At 30.4% G+C, this 16524-nt stretch overlaps 1 long non-coding RNA gene across 1 annotated transcript; it reads right to left on the bottom strand.

The window, feature by feature from the left end:
- Positions 1-11650: 11650 nt before the first annotated feature.
- LOC139485767 (uncharacterized) lies at positions 11651-16524 on the bottom strand. Its single transcript, XR_011655394.1, has 3 exons — positions 16356-16524; positions 15453-15574; positions 11651-11873 (listed from the first exon to the last, which is right to left on the bottom strand). It is a non-coding gene; the product is annotated as an uncharacterized lncRNA (long non-coding RNA).

Genomic DNA, 16524 nt, shown 5'->3' on the forward strand with positions numbered 1-16524 from the left:
ATAATGCTAAAAAAGAAATGATAATATAACTGCTTAACATAATGCACGGCGAAAAGACCACGTTGATAAAGCTAAACTACTGATAGGTAATTGGGCAAATATAAATGCATGCGGCGGAGGAGTTAAACGCCGTTATTTTATGCCACAAGAAATAGCAAACTTCGTGTGATAGAACTTCAGTTGAGTCATGGAGCCAATGTAAATCATCGAAAAGATTCAGAGTTACATTACTGATCATTACTTCAAGGTGCTTGTAAACACGGACACCAAGATGCAGTAGACTACAATTTATACCAATCACTTAACAGCAATATGTGTCTCGAATAATATGAAGATTGGAGCTACACATTAGATATGAAATTCCCTTTTGAAGTATACATGTAATTCTAAATATAGAGAGTTTTTTTTTAATTCAAAGACGTAGCTTTACTAAAGAAATTGTAATATCAAATTAGAATCTAGAATCCCTCGGTTGAACTACCAAACGAAAAGAGGATATACAAATATTGTTGATCTTCAACTAGCTTAATATATGTTGTTTTTTTTTTTAATATAAAAAAATATGACATTATAGCAGATTTTATTTTTTTTATTACGCTAAATAAGAATTACCTCCGAAAAACCCATTTTACCCATCTTTTCAAAAAGCCTAACAGTGGCGAGAAAAACATATATGATTTAACAACACCTTATGAACAAGATTGAAAAGCCTTTCAAAATAATTTGAACAAAACTCTTAGAGCTATCGATTCCTCTATTCTTGTCTTGAAATGTTACATTGTTCATGATTCCTTTTCCTGGTTAGTTTTTGTCTAATATTGTCATCTTATAACCACATATTTTCCTTATGTTGTCTATGTGCTGTCTAAACATTACTAGGTCCATGAAAAAGACAGTCCCAAAAATGACAGAGATGAATAACGCACCAACAAAACCGATTGCATGAGAAGACTTGCGCTCGTCTTTAGCCGATGTTAGTTTGCGAATAGTTGACGAAAGCTTAGTTTTGTCTACTTTTAATTGATCATGAATCTGTCGGATGACTGGCTCTAACTCCTTTTTCAATTCCTCAATTGTTTGATTTCGCGGTATTTTCGACTCCCAATATTCCAGTTTTCTTCTATAATCACATCGACAAGGACACATTTCCGTTGCTAGAAGAGACAAAACGATTATCAAATTGATAAATGTTGAATTAATATATGGGACTAACAAAAAATAATAGCAAACGGGGCCCGATTATTATGGTTGTTTGGGAATATTTGCCGCCTTTCATCACAAATGACAAAAAATGATCGGCAAATGATTGTACTATAAAAAGCATATTTTGAAAGCTTTTTAAATTCCAATTCAATGAAGATATGTAATGCATCATGCGCATTTGTGCAAACTGCAAATGTAGTATGCCTGTTTGGTATCACTTGACCGATGACACTACCATGTGACTGTCGAAAGGCAAGTTCTTATTTTAAGAAGGAACTGCAATGTATTGTATACAAATAATTTGATTCTTTCGTATAGAACTAGTTAAGTTTTCAAATCAATAAACGTAAGAATAATTCTCCTAAGATAATGTTTATTCATTCTAACTACCTGTAATGGTATGAAGTACGATACGAAGTCGGGCTAGTATTTTCAGGGTTCATTTTATCTAAACAATACTTTATCATTTCAGTATTACATATATGATTAATATATATATCACCTGATATATAAATGTGTATTAACCAAATAACTTTACCAATGGTTTAACATGTTGTTAACGTGGTCGTGTTGGTTAAGATTAATTTGTTAATCCGTATCGTAGTATGCCCTATCTGATTCATCAACAGATTTAAACAGTAGTAACACGATGGGTGTTACAAGTAGAACTGACAGAGCTATAGGCTGTGTCGCTCGCCTAGGTCTATGCACATTTTCCACAATGTGCACTCTCCAATATCGTGGATTAGTAAAGGATTCATGACAAAAATCTCGTGTCTTGTTAATCATTTTTGCTTTATAAAATGACTATCTATCTAGAATAATTTTCAAGATAATCGGCAGAATACTAAACATGAGTAAAAATCTCAATAAAAGAACAATAACTCTGAGAGTTACGACCAGTAAACTTATTTTTAGATCTTTTTTGTAGATCGTGTCTGGCTGATCATTTTTGCTTGTATAAGTTTCTATCTACCTATCATAGTTTTTTTTCAGATAATAGGCAAAAAACACAAACAAAAAAATTAATAAAAATCGTCATTAAAGGGCAAAAACTCCAATAAAGAGTTGTCTGACGATTTTCACCATCGAACTCATTTGTAAATCTTGTCTTTCATATTTGCTATAAAGTATATATCTCTCTATTATAATTTTCAAGACATAATGCAAAAATGAAAAAAATGGTAAATGTTGTCGTTTAATGGCAATACATTCTATAAGGGTTGTCTGACAGTTTTGATGTCCTAAAAGTTAGTAGGTAGATCGCATAATTTTAAACAATTTTGCATCCGTCAGATTTTCTCTATCTATAGTGGTTCTCAAGAAAAAATTTGCATGTTACCCCTTGTGTTCTATTTTTAGCCATATCGGTCATGTTTATCGGCAGGCAGGGTCATCAGACACATTTTATAAACTACATGTAGATACCCCATTGATGATTGTGGCCATGTTTGGTTTTATTTTTTGGTCCAGGAGTGTCACAGGAGGTGATCTTTGTGAAAACTTACGGACGGCGGACAACGAAAGACAAAGAACACCAAGTGATGATAATTGCTCAACTGGTCCTTCGGGCCAGACGATTTAAAATGACTATACGGTGAAAAAGTCTACAAAATACCACAAAGAAAATTAAGGAACAGGAACCCTTCCAGAAAACCGGGATGATCTCAATAGCTCTATAAAAAGAGTAAGAAGATCCTCCACCCAAAATGGCACCCGTCTCGTTTTGCTCATGATAAGTACACATTCCGTGATAAGTCTCATTTCGGTGATGTCACAATCATGAAATGTGGAACATGTGGAAGGGGTTGTGGCTGCAAGTGGAACACACATGTATCCGTGGTAATATGTATCAAATTAAGTCATAACGATCAACTAAATCATTATGGCGTCCAATACATTTTTCGAATAGATGACTTGTACTTTACCATTATAACCCTTGGTTCAATAGCTTCCTTGTAAGTAGCAACCCTCTGTCTAGAAAATGATAATAGGAAACACTAGCCCAGAAATATTGCATGAGTTGGTTGTTATATAAATTTTCATTTTCATTTGTTTTAGCGCTGATCATGAGTAGATACCACTGCTAGTGTACCGGATCCCAGTATTCAGTGCTTTACCAGTGATTAATAACATGCGTTTTTTTTAAATTTCCATTGATAAATCTAAAATTATTCTCTTCCTTAATAGTAGTAAATGCTATTTTATACTTGAGATTTCCGCAAAACCAACCAACATTACTTAGTTTGTACATCTGGTGAACGTACAGTATTGGGTGGGTGATTAATATACGAAATGCATGTTAGAGTTATCCTGCTTTTCCGAGAATTATACCTTGGAGGTTACTTTAAAGCCGATAGCATGGTTAGTTTAAAAGGGTATTTTAAAACAATGAAATCAATATAACATACATGTAATTACGAGTAGTCTTGTAAGTGTGGTTTCAAGTAATCCGTCGATATTGGTAAAACTACATTCGTAACTTCCTTGATCAGACCATTTAACAGCATCTAATACTAGATTTGGCAAAGTCAAACCATTTGCATATTCAGACACTATCACACTTGTACCATTTACAGATCTGGTCCATTTAGTCTGTAGGTTACTGACGCGGCAAGTAAAATTAACGCTTTCACCCTCGTTCACTATCATATCTGTGAAAGAATATAAACTTATGATACACTTAAATCATGTTAATACGATATCTACGGTACAAGTTTTTTAACCAGAAATAAAAGTAATCTTTTTGCAGATATTGACAACATAATTTAAACGTTCAAAACTATAAGATGTGGAAGCGAATTTTCTATGCTTTCAATGGCTAAAATGGCTTTAAATATTATCATTATATGAATAAAAACCTGCTGAACCAACGCCTCCTTAATGTCATTTTGGAAGCGTTCTCCATAAGTAATTCTAATTTCAGTATACCTTGTATAACTTGCCCTGATCGGCGAAACATGTCAACCAATAAATGTTGCAGTTCTTTATAGTGTTGCTAATTCAGTGGTATTTGATATTATCTTATTTATTATGCATTACAAAAATTGTAAAAAAACAATCAATCCTTACTTGTTGCAAAAATCGATATATTTGATAAAAAAAATAAGTAGATATGGTATGATTGTCAATAAAACAATATCTATCGAGTGCAAATGAAGTGAATTACGTCTTCTATAGGTCATCGTATGGCCTTCAACAATGAGTACAACTATCATATAATCAGCTTATAAAGCCAACCATGACAACATGTGAATCAATTTAATCGAAAACCCTTTCCTGATTGACGACAAAACAATAAATGAAAAGCACATATGCAAGACAGAAACCAACGACAACCACTGAATTGCAAGCTCCTGACCGGGAACCGGCAATTTTAAAATGTGACGGGGTTTAATATGTTCGTGAGCGCTCAATCCACCCTAACCTGGGACAATGTTGTAATTGTACATCATCAGAGCAAACAGTAAAAAAGTCAGAAATGACTTAACTTTTAATATTGACACAAAACAACTAACATAGAAACAAAAGCTGAAAGTACCGATCTAAGAGTAATCGCAGTATGAACGCTAGTTGAAAGCCAATAACCAATAATAAATGAATTATCCTCTTCCAGGCTAAGTTAGCAATCAGTACACTTGAAACGAATTAAGTATCAAGAAGTTATAAACAGTCTGAGAAAAGCATAACCTTGTGCAATGTCAAAATATTAATACATAATATCGATAGGATGTAAGACCATGAAGTATCATTAATGTATAGCAATACAAATTGAATTACGTAATAATTCATCAAAAACAAAAGCAATGTAAGTACCGATCAAAACAATATTCAAGGATCATACTACGGTGTAAAATTTATATCCTTTAAGAATAAATTTCTTCAAAGATCTAGGAGTTCAATTGAATGGCCGGTTTTAATAATAACATTACCGTAAACATTAGAAAGTGATATCCCGTTTTAAAAGAATTCGGCAGGTAATGCCAGATTGTAACTTATGTTTGTAACTATATTTAAAAATAATTAAGAAAAACTTTTAATTAATTTATTGTAACGAAATTATTGAATAATAATTTATCAGGTGCATATTGATAACGTTTGTTGAAATCTAGAACCTCACTTTAGATACGAGCAATGCGAACGATTGATATAATACACACCGGAAGAACAGACTAAAGAACCATCACCGCCCGAAACAAGGAAAATTAACAAAAGCGAATCAAAATTCTACTCTTTTGTTGTAAATTTTGTTTTGATTTTCCCGTGTGAAACCGAAATTTTCCAAAATCTAGAAAAGGAAAATTATTGTTAAAATGACATGTTTTTAAAGTTAGTCTCCATGGAAAAAAGTAAAATAACAAAAATACCAAACTCCGAGGAAAATTCAAAACGGAAAGTGATCTAATCAAATGGCAAAATCAAAAGCTAAAACACATCAAAAGAATGCATATGGATAAATACTGTCGTATTAGTATGATATGAGAATGCTTGATTAACAAGATTAATTAAATCCAAAATATCATCAAAGTTAGGGTAAGTATTAATTTAGATTTTAATATAACTGAATTTAGACAGATCTTTACAGCTTGCTGATAAACTCTGATTTATAACACTACAGGCGGAAGTCTGAGAGTCGTTATTGATGCCAAAACGAAAACAAACAACCTTTCGATCAAGCTATTTAAGACCATGGACAATGATATCCAAAGTCTTTGTTTCTCATGCAATTCAAAAATACTGATTTGCAGCATCTAGTTCTGGCTATAACTGTTGCCTCAATTTGGAGTATGTAGTATTGCCATTAACATTTATCAAATGAAACCAATGGGTATGGAAATATTGTCTTCCCGGATTTTCTCCCGTCCAGCAATAAAACCAATCCTTAAATGGGACGTCCGTTTTGCTATGTGGGTCGAATAAAGACGCAATCACGTCACAGTCCGGTCGGAATGGCAATGTTAAACATTATGCTTTATGTATAGTAATGTCATGCTTTCTAAAAGAACTCTTGCACAGGGTCCATAGATTGCTAGGTTTTACGAGGCAAAACTTTATTTCTACTCATCATAATGTACCCTCTTTGTCACGTGGAAGGTTAAATGTCCTGTCATTTATCCTGATAAACCTACCTTAAGGAGCCTATCTAATGTAAAAATTGTAACTAAATGTAATCCTGCATAGCTTGAAATACACACTAAAAAAAAAATTACTTAGTAATTTTTCTTTACTAATTTTGAGTAATTATATTACTTACATAGTTACTTACTATTACTTGTAATTACTTACTTTTACTTAGTTTTACTAAATATTCTGAAGGAATTACTTGAAATTACTTAATTTATTTTTTTACTTGATTTAAGTAATCCAAATAGTTTTAAGTAAAAAATGATAACTTGAATTTAGTGAAACTATTTCAAAAATTACTAAGTTATTCATTTTTACTTAAATGCAGTAAATGATTTACTAAAATTACTTCTGATTACTTGAAAAAAATACTTCTCATTACTAGGTAGGATTAGATACATTACTTAAAATGATTACTATATAATTTTACTCTATATATTTACAACTTCTGAAATAAATATTGGCTCTAGATCAAATTTCAATTTGATTGATATCAATTTGGTGTTTGGTATCTAGCCATTTGCTGTAATAATGTCTTGATTGTGAGTTTAGGTCTTGTAAATTGATTTCTTAATACAAATTGTTTATTATTATTTGTGTTGTACAAATTCAAGAATTACAATGTATTTGACGTGTATACATCTGTATATATATGAATTACTTCTTATAACATGGATATAAAACTTGTTATTACTAAGTAGGTTAAGGCACTATATCATGTTGTTTTCTTGCATTAGGCTTATTATATATAATAATAAATGCTTCCTATGAAATTTGACTCCATAATTTAACAATTTCAACAATATGTAGGTTTAAGTCTGAAAATTGCATAATTTTGGATAACAATTTTCTTTAAACAGGCAATTATTCCAATTTGGAAATATTTTTAATTATATGGAATTTGCATAATTTCCTGTGCTTGAAATTTTTTATAAATTTCATGTATATTCTGTATTTTAATGTTCAGTGTGGCGCCCAACACTTTCTATTCCAAAGTAGATAACACATTTTCAATAGAATGTACTGTGCTGCGCACAACACTATCTATACAAAATACATTGTATTGAAAGTAAGTATTATGCAATGCTTAAAAATAATAATGCAGAATAAACATGGAATTTCAGCACAAGAAATCATGCAAATTACATAATTAAAAATAATTCCAAATTGAAAAAGTAGCCTGTTTTTAGATAATACTTTGAAATGCTTAAAAAAATTGATTGGAATTACTTAGTATAAGAATTACTAGTCATTACTTAACCTATTTTCATATCAAAATATCTTCTAATTATTATTATCTATTTTTAATATAATTTTTATAATGTAAAATAACATGACTTAGTTTTACTAAAATTAAAAATTAAATATTTATTATAAATGTACAAAATTGTATAATATTTCCTGTATTTTTAATATGTAGTTTTTGATTTGAGACTGAAAAAATATTCGGCCAATCAGAATTAAGGTTTCATTTGACTTTTGTAAGCTATTTTTGAAAATTGGCTGGAGCTCATTAGTTTTGAATTTGAACAAAAGTTTACAGAGTTTGTTGAAATACTTACACGAGTTACACACATGAAAGGAAAGGAGAACCTTACAAAAAGGACTCTTTGTGGGTTTTCATGCTTCTGGCTACTCTTTGTGTACTAATTCATTTAAATGAAAATGTAACACAAAGAGTTGCTGGGGAGGTAGCCCATGTTAACTTACAACAAACAAGAGAAATGGATTATAACAAAGGATATAGTATATGATCATTCTTTAAAAAGGTATGTTACTATTTCAAATTATATGCATTTATAATAAAACGGTGTAAAATTTTTATTTTAATCTATAAATATATTATAAATATATATATAATTTATGTGTAAAAGAATTACTAGATAAATATTAAAAGAATTACTTACTTTTATTAATATAAATAATCAATATGTATTAAAAGAATTACTTACTATCATTAAAAGAAATACTTAATGTGTATTAAAATAATTACTTACTTTAATTTTTACTTTGATTACTAAGATTTTTAATAAGAATTACTTAAAATTATTACTAAGGATTACTTACAATTATTACTTAGGATTACTAAAAGTTATTACTTAGGATTACTAGAAATTATTACTTGGGATTACTTGAAATTATTACTTAGGATTACTTGTAATTACTTATTATTTTACTGAGAATTACTTAAGATTATATTAAGGATTACTTGAAATTGCTTGGATTATTACTGTGAATTACTTGACGTTTTACTGTGAATTACTTACAATTACTTGTTATATTACTAGTATTTACTTGTAATAAATACTTGAAATTACTTAAAATATTACTTAGAATTACTTATGTTGATTATTTTGTTTACTGAATTGGATTACTTAGAATTACTGAAAAAGCAAATTACTTGTATTTACTTGAAATAACTTAACAACACCACTAATTACTATCAATGATCAATAATTTTGACAAATTCAATTACTTGAATCAAGTAATTGAATTACTTTTTTTTGGTAATTCGAAGTTTTTTTTTTTTTTTAGAGTGTAACTGCGATTTGACGTAAAGCAAGGAACATTCATTCAATATTTAAATTGCAAATGACTCTTGAAGCTGCAATAATTTGATTACTAGTATTCAATTTTAAAGCAATAGAAAAACTAGCAGTATTTTTTTTATTATGCACATATTTTTATGTGGTATATATTTTTTAAAACACTGGAAGTGCGAACATTGTTTTTTATATATTTTGTTTTTATATTTATTTGGTTTGAAATATTTATTCCCTGCAGTGTTATTCAGACCCTATGCCTTAGCAGAGTGATGTGATCTTTTTTCAAAAGTTTTAAATTTCTAACTATTTTTTTTGTATGTATTTTATTGGGGTTTCAAATGAGATGTATTATCAATAATTTCAATATGTCAATTTTATCGCATAACCTTAGAATATGATTGACGTTGATAACTTTAAAAACTAAGATGAAACCGAGGTTCCAACTCCCTCGGACAAAGTTTACCTTAGATGAATTTGGATATTCTTTTTACGTCTGTTTTGGTCAAAAATATCTATGTTTTGGTGAAGGCAAATCCAGAAAAGTCGGACGCACGAAATTTATAAAGTGTTATTTTGATTCATTTAAGTTTTGGAAGCAAATTATGGATGTTTATCTAATATAGTTATTGTTGTGGTCATAAAATTGATCTTAATTATTAATATTTTTACTGAAAATGAAATTGATTTTGAGTATTTGATGACACATTTAATTCATTTTATGTATATTCTATTGCAAGGATTAAAAACCTGATTAAAAGTGCATAGAAATAAAGGCAACAGTAGTATACCGCTGTTCAAAACTCATAAATCCATGGACAAAAAACAAAATCGGGATAACAAACTAAAACCGAGGGAAACGCATTAAATATAAGAGGAGAACAACGACATAACACTAAAATGTAACACATATAGACAAAATCCCACGAGAAAAACAAATATAACATATATATATAACATCATATATACATTGACATATTCGGGTATATTAAGTGAGATTTTAATACAAATTAGCAAACAACATAGAATCAGACCAAACAAAAGTTGTTGCAGTCGGTCATTTACATAACTACTCCAATTCTACTCATATATTCTTATAGTTGGGATGTCTCATTTTAATTAAACAAACAAAACTATTTCAAAAATAATTGGGACCATTTTATGTCTAAACGTGAAATAATTTAATCGAAAAACCTTAACTGATTCGATTTGACATAAAGCAAGCAACATTCAATCAATATTTATTTTTTGAATGACCATTTTTATTGAAGGTGCAATAATTTGTTTACTAATATTTAATTTTAAAGCGATAGCAAAACGTGCAGAATTATTGTTATTATGCACATACTTTTATGTTGTATATGTTTTTACACACTTGCAGTGCGAACACTGTATTTGATATATTTTGTTTTTATTTTTTTCATTTTTTTAAATCATTTCTCCCTGTAGTGTTATGCAGACCCTATGCCTTGGCAGAGTGATCAGTGGTTTTTTTTTCAAAACTTTTTTTTGTATGTCTTGTATTGGAGTTTCAAACGAGATGTATTTTCAATAATTTCAATATTTCAATGTTTTAGGAATCACCTTAGAACATAATTGACGTTGAAACTTTAAAATCTATAATGAAACCGAGGTTCTAACTCCCTCGGACAAATTTGACCTTAGATGAATTTGGATATTCTTTTTAGGTCTTTTTTGGTCAAAAATATCTTATCGTTTTACGTATTTAAACATTCCTGGCTTTCAAATGTTTGGTGAAAGTAAATCAAGAAAAGCGCATCGGAAGCACGAAGTTTATAAAGTCTTATTTTAATTCATTTGAGAAATGGGATATATTATTTTTGTTTCGGAAGCAAATTATGGATTATTTACTCATATAATTAATGATGCATTTATCCTAAAATTGATTTTAATAGTCCATATATCTACTGAAAATAAAATTGATTTTAAGTAGTTACTGATGAGTCTTATGTAGACAAAACGCGAGTCTGGCGTACTCAATTATAATCCTGGTACCTTTGATAACTATTCACACCACTGGGTCGATGCAACTGCTGGTGGACGTTTCGTCCCCGAGGGTATCACCAGCCCAGTAGTCAACACTTCGGTGTTGACATGAATATTAATAATGTGGTCATTTTTATTAATAATTTTTTACAAAACTTTGAATTTTTCGAAAAACTAAGATTACCTTAGCTGTATTTGGCACAACTTTTTGGAATTTTGGATCCTCAATGCTCTTCAACTTTGTACTTGTTTGGCTTTATAAATATTTTGATATGAGCGTCACTGATGAGTCTTATGTAGACGAAACGTGCGTCTAGCGTACTAAATTATAATCCTGGTACCTTTGATAACTATTATGACACATTTAAATCGTTTTACGTATGTCCTATTGCAAAGATTAAACATGATTAAATGTGCATATTCTGGTAATTTAAGTGAGATTTGAATATCAATTAGCAAACAAAATACATTCAAACCAAGCAATGTATGTTACAAAAATTGTTGCAGTCGTTCATTTACTGAACTTAAAATTCTGCTCATATATTTTTATACTACAATTTGTGATTTTTTATTTAAATTAAAACAAACTAAACAATTTGGAAAATTATGGGGAACACTTTGTATCTGAACACATGCCAGACTCTTTGTTTACTGATTGGCAATAAAAATGGCTCGCCTGTTTATCATCACATAGTTCGTCTTAGTTTCAATGATTATAACTTGTTATAGATCAATTGTTTTTTTAAAGATTTTGTTTATAAATGACTTATCAACCTGTTTTGATTCGAGTGTCACTGGTGAGCTTTTGTTACACGATTAATTTTATTCATATGGCATAACAATATGAAGTTGATTTTTGTTGTTGTAAAGTGAAAATACCTTTTAGCTGACAAGCTGCACTATAAGAGTTATTCATATGACACTGAACATCGTGCCATTTTTCAGTTTCCTTCGGACTCACTACACAATATTCTTGATTTTTTTCGTGTGGTTCTTCTACAAAAATTACACTCTTGCAATTTTAATACAGTATATGTAACAGTAAAACAGTCTGTATTTCGTTACAGGTTTCCAATAACATAAACAACAATTTTCGTAGTGGTCTGGTATCATTGAGGCTACCAACTTATACACTAAATCTTGTTTGAGTGGCCGTATCTTAAAATATATCTTTCGCATTAAAAGATTTTGATATTTATGTTTACCTTTATTGAAATCAGTTACGTTTTCCTATTTGTTGATCTTATTCAGTGGCATTTGCGTAGATCTTGTATTGATGATTATTTTATCAGTGTGAACTTATCTAATATACTTTATAGTTTTCGAGATGATTGGCAAAAACACAAAAATTAGTGAACAATCGTAATTTGAGGGCAATAACTTATTAAACAGTCAACCACTGATTTCGGTCATATTAGAAAGTTGTTGAATATCTTATATTGCTGATAATTTTGGTTTGTTCAAAGTTCCTACACATGTATTAAATGTTGGCGAAAATTGGCCGAAACACAAATATAAGAACAAATCGTCACTTAAGGACAATAACTCCTCAAAGGGGATTATCCAATAGTTTTGATCATATTAGCGTTTTTGTAGATACTTGCAATTGTTTTTTCATGTAAAATAAGAAGAAAGAATTTACATTGGTAATAAAGAGAATTGTCTATCATTACACAAAAAAAATTGAGAAAAAAAACCAATAGAACAGCACAAACCCCTTTAACAATACCGAGTGTGCGCTCATAATTACAAGGTTCTCTGAAGAGATAATCAAGTTTCAACTGGACAAGATGCATCGTTGTGATGTTCATGCCAAGCTAAATTGGCTGATAAATAATAAACTGTCGCAATAGTAGTTTACCGGTGTTCAAATCTCATATTATCACCAGGAAGATACAAATCAAAGTTATAAACAAAACCTGACGGAATCGAATTAACATTCGAAAAGAACAAATTTGGGTACGTCGACAGGGTTGGCAACTCCTGTCATGCATTCATCACCCGTCATGCGAAATGTCGCTTTTCGTGATGTCTCAACACAATCGACAAAAAAAGGTTGGGATTGTGATTTTGATTTTGAAATGTGAACCATATCCGTTGCCATCTCTGTAAAAGATTATTGAAAACCAAAGCATTATAGCATCTGGAAGAGTCCTTTACTATTGAATATTCGATCAACTCTGCGTAAGCTCTTAAATATGGTATATAATAAGAGCTAATATTCCATGTGCAGAAGCTAGTTACATGAATGATGCTACACAGAAACAGAATCTTCACAACAAGGAAAAAGAAATGACCCCATTCTAAATAAAGTTAAGTTTTCAACTTGTTCACATTGTCTATCGAATTGATATGACTGTTTCATAAGAAAAATCAAAATATCAACGCTGAAATAAAAAAAATAAAAAGTCAAAGGAAGATAGACAACATCATGGCTAAAAGAAACTAAAACCGTGTGTGAGCTCCCAAAAGGATATCAATCCGCCCTGCAGTTTTTCATAATTCCCCTTTTAACATGTACGACTGGAATGACATTCTTTTATGTATATCAACAATAGTGGACAGTTTCAATAATATTAGTCGATCCGTTTGAGAGGAGTTGCGATTATAAGAAACAATGACAGACAGAGAGACAAACGGACAAACGGAAAGCGTGATTCATATATGCCACTAAATATTTGTTTGTGGGGGTATAAAAATATGAAATGACATACATCAGTCTAAAAAGCACCGCACAGAAAACTAATATAATCGCAAAATGGAGTCCATTCCACTATAAATAGAAATACATAATGTATGGATATTTCCAATGGGAAGATGAACTAACCAGTTGACAAATGCCATGACATCGGCATCGCATGTTCACATTCATACAAAACATATAAAAGCGTGCCAAGTTTCCAGCATATACTGAACAAGCATAGTTCTAATTTACATGCTTTTCTATATATACACATCAAAGTTTCACGTTTCATGAATATACTTGGTCGGGATCTTCTGCTACTTTAGCTATACATATAATAGCAAAATTTACAACTTTTAAACCACTGTATACAAGCGACTATATACTTGTTCATTTATTATGGACTGCATGACAAACTATTTGCCATGATTTTATGGAGGTTTATTTGTTCATGCTTAGTGTGTCAGAAAATAAATTGAAGAGCTATGCAATTCTAAGTAATAGTCTCAGATACAAAAACAAATATGCCGTGCTGGTGAATAACATTCGTAATTATATAAAGATTACTTGTAAAAGAATACGTTTTTATATTTTATAAAAAAAGTAACACCTATTTTAAGTTCAATATTATTTAATAAAACATTCTCATTTTATAAGAAAAGGCAATGTAGAACAAAATAAGCAGTACGAACACGACCAGACATAGGATTGACCTCAAGTGGTATCCTTTACATATGATGATTAGTCATATCGATGCCACGGCATTATAAAGTAGCGAATTGAGAAATGTGTGTTGTCCAACCTTAGAAATTTCCTAATTTAAGGACATCAGTTTTTCAAGTCTCTAACACTCCGAATACAAAAGTGACAAAGTTTGAAATAGAACGAAATGCAAGAATAGCCCAGACTATAACATATCAAATTTCAAACGCATTAGAAATTTAAAATAACAAAACAAAACACAGAAAAATCAAGTGATTTGTGCAATATTTGGCCCCGCCCCCTCATGCATGGTCTCTTGACTTTGAAACTTTTGCTTAGTTTATATGTATTAGTTTGTGATTAGATCAGTTGAAGATGCACTGATAAAAAGTAAAATCACAAAAATACTGAACTCCGAGGAAAATTCAAAACGGAAAGTCTCTAATCAAATGGCAAAATCAAATAATAAAACACATCAAACGAATGGACAACAACTGTCATATTCCTGACTTGGTACAGGCATTTTCAAATGTAAAAAATGGTGGATTGAACCTGGTTTTATAGCGCTAAACCTCTCACTTGTATGACAGTCGTAATATTAAGTCAATGATATTTGGTATGCAACTTTATTGGTATTTGCAAGTATCGTTTCCATGGAGATTATATAGCCCTACCCCCTAATCATGGTTCATTGACTGAAACTTTTACATAGTTTACAAGTTAATGTTTGTGTTTAAGTTTGTTAAAAGGGAACGACTTATTATAAGTCAATGGTATTTGGTATGCAGTTGTATTAGCATTAGCTCATCTCATTTCCATGGAGATGTTAAGCCATGTATCTTCAGCCAGGGTTCATAGACTTTGAATATTTGCATAACTTACATGTTAAAGTATTGCTATTTTAATTTCAACATTTGCATTATCAAAATAACTAAAAGGCGAGACATATCTCTGTGATAACAGTTTCTATATATTTTATATTTATCTAGATGATCCGATACATATGAATGTTGCTGTTTTCGTTAGGCTAAAAAAGTTACTAACGTTTACTTGATTAACGTATTTACTTTATTTGAGACTTTTCTTGGAAAACCTCTTATCGGTAGCAATATTGATGAAATTAGTAAGTTCAATTGTTTTAGTGAAATGTCAACTCTTTTAATTGTATTTTAGTTATCTAACATACTTACCTGGATTCCAGGCCACATTTGCAGAATCTAGTTGTGTGCCATCATTCCAAATCCATGTTCCTTTAGATTCATTAACCTTAAGTCCAATCCAAATTCCATCCCATTTATAAGTACTGTTTACCCTTTTAATTGTCTCAATTTTATGCATTAATGTAAGACACCCTCTAATAGTATATGTTAAATACTTCATGCATAGGCATCAAAACAATGGGAAGGCAAATGAACAGTTTTTTTTTTCTCAAACATTTTCATCGCCAACATTTCAAATATTTGCTTTATAAATTAGAATATATGGTATGATTGGCAATGAAACAACTATCCGTCAATGGACAATGCTTTGCCTGCCAGTATTTCTTTTTATCACCGATTTAGAAAAATTAGATCAAATTATAATATAACCGACATAGATAATCAATGACAATCATAATATTTCTCCCTATTTTGATTTAGATTTGTGTTGTTCATCACATAAATACTAAAAAGGGTTGCATTATTATAACAATTTTTTTCTCAATTGCGTTGTTACATTTCATATTTGTATAGATTTATTTTCATTGCATTTGAAAGTTTCTTCATTGTTTAGGCATGAATCAAGCAGTTGGATTTCTCTTTTGAGATGCTTCTCATTTTGTCATGCCGGTACCTTTTAAAGCTTACTATACGTAATGGATTTTACTCCTTGTTGAAGACCTTTCACATGCTACAGTGCCTTACAGTTGTTAACATCCTTGCCCGTTGGTCTCTGGTAGATAATAATGTCAATGGCAATCATCTTCTTATTTTAATTAGGCATTCAAAAATGTATTAGACGGATGAATTTTTGGGAAGGCTTTATTTTGAAAAATATAAATGTAATATAATTCACAGAGAGAAACATTTTGTAAATATGACATAACAACTTACTGTCGAAGCAGCGTTTTCATAATATTCTGTTCTTCGACTGTTTTTGGCATAATTAATTCGGCATTTTCATCATTGCAGTATTTTCTTGCATTTGAAAAGTCAAAATATTGATGAGACATTTTATAACATTTAAATCCATGAGACTCCCAACCAGTAGGACATGTCAGTT

This window comes from Mytilus edulis, chromosome 8, assembly GCF_963676685.1.
Source record: "Mytilus edulis chromosome 8, xbMytEdul2.2, whole genome shotgun sequence".
NCBI classification, from domain to species: Eukaryota; Metazoa; Mollusca; class Bivalvia; order Mytilida; family Mytilidae; genus Mytilus; species Mytilus edulis.